Source organism: Lygodium microphyllum, chromosome 15 (genome assembly GCF_053477565.2).
Source record: "Lygodium microphyllum isolate KBCC chromosome 15, Lygodium_microphyllum_v1.1.10, whole genome shotgun sequence".
NCBI lineage: Eukaryota > Viridiplantae > Streptophyta > Polypodiopsida > Schizaeales > Lygodiaceae > Lygodium > Lygodium microphyllum.
The window spans coordinates 124,320,174-124,321,317 of record NC_141149.1 but is presented as its reverse complement, the minus strand read 5'-3'; positions in this window follow the sequence as shown (position 1 = coordinate 124,321,317).

Below are 1,144 nucleotides of genomic sequence, written 5' to 3'. Positions count from 1 at the left end.
ATCTTGGCCTTGTATCATGCTCAAGGATTTGTTTGTCCCGGTAGATAATTATTTGTTATATCTCGGCTTTGAGTATAAGTAATCCATTTTAAAATTAATGCGCGCCATCTATGAAATTTAATAACTATAGTAATAAAATTTATTTCAATCAATTCTACTCATAGTCATAAGACCTGAGAGAAAATATCCTATACTCAATTTTAGGGTTTCTTCTTCTATAACAATACTTTTGGGTTCATTTTGATGAAGTACCGTAATGACCATTAGCTAGGGTATCATTTTCTTTTAGTCCTTCCGTTGACTAGTTGGCATGATTTCTAATTTGGTATGCCTATAAAGTTAATACAAAAACAATGAATTATGCATATCACAATTAGATCCCCTACTTGGACATTATGAAGGAATTGACCATTTTTAAGCCATCTTAAAGAGTCACCAATGTACGTGGCCCATGGCAAAGCACATTGCATACCATTATCGATAAGTCTATTATCTTAAATTTCCTTCCTTCCCTCTCCCTCTCCCTCTCCCTCTCCCTCTCCCTTTCTTTCTCTCTTACTCTCTCGTTTCCTCTCCTAAACAAGTAAAAAAGAAAGTGATTTAAACATTAAACAAGCAAAAGGGAGAGGGAGAGAGAGAATGCACTCTCCCTCTCTTTCTCTTTCTCTTTCTCTCCCTCTCCCTCTCCCTCTCTTTCTCTCCCTCTCCCTCTCTCATTTCCTTCCCCTCCCTTTCCCTCTCTTTCTCTTTCTCTCCCTCTCTATCTCTCTTTCTCTCTCATTTCCTAAATAAGAAAAAAAAAAGTGATTTAAACATTAAACAAACAAAAGGGAGAGGGAGAGAGACAATGCACTCTCCCTCTCTTTTTCTTTCTCTCCTTCTCTCATTTCCTTCCCCTCCCTCTCCCTCTCCCTCTCTTTCTCTCCCTCTCTTTCTCTCTCGTTTCCTCTCCTAAACAAGCAAAAAAGAAAGTGATTTAAACATTAAAAAAGCAAAAGGGAGAGGGAGAGAGAGAATGCACTCTCCCTCCCCCTCCCTCTCCCTCTCCCTCTCCCTCTCCCTCTCCCTCTCTTTCTCTCTTACTCTCTCATTTCCTCTCCTAAACAAGCGAAAAATCTCTTTATTTAAACATTAAACAAGCAAA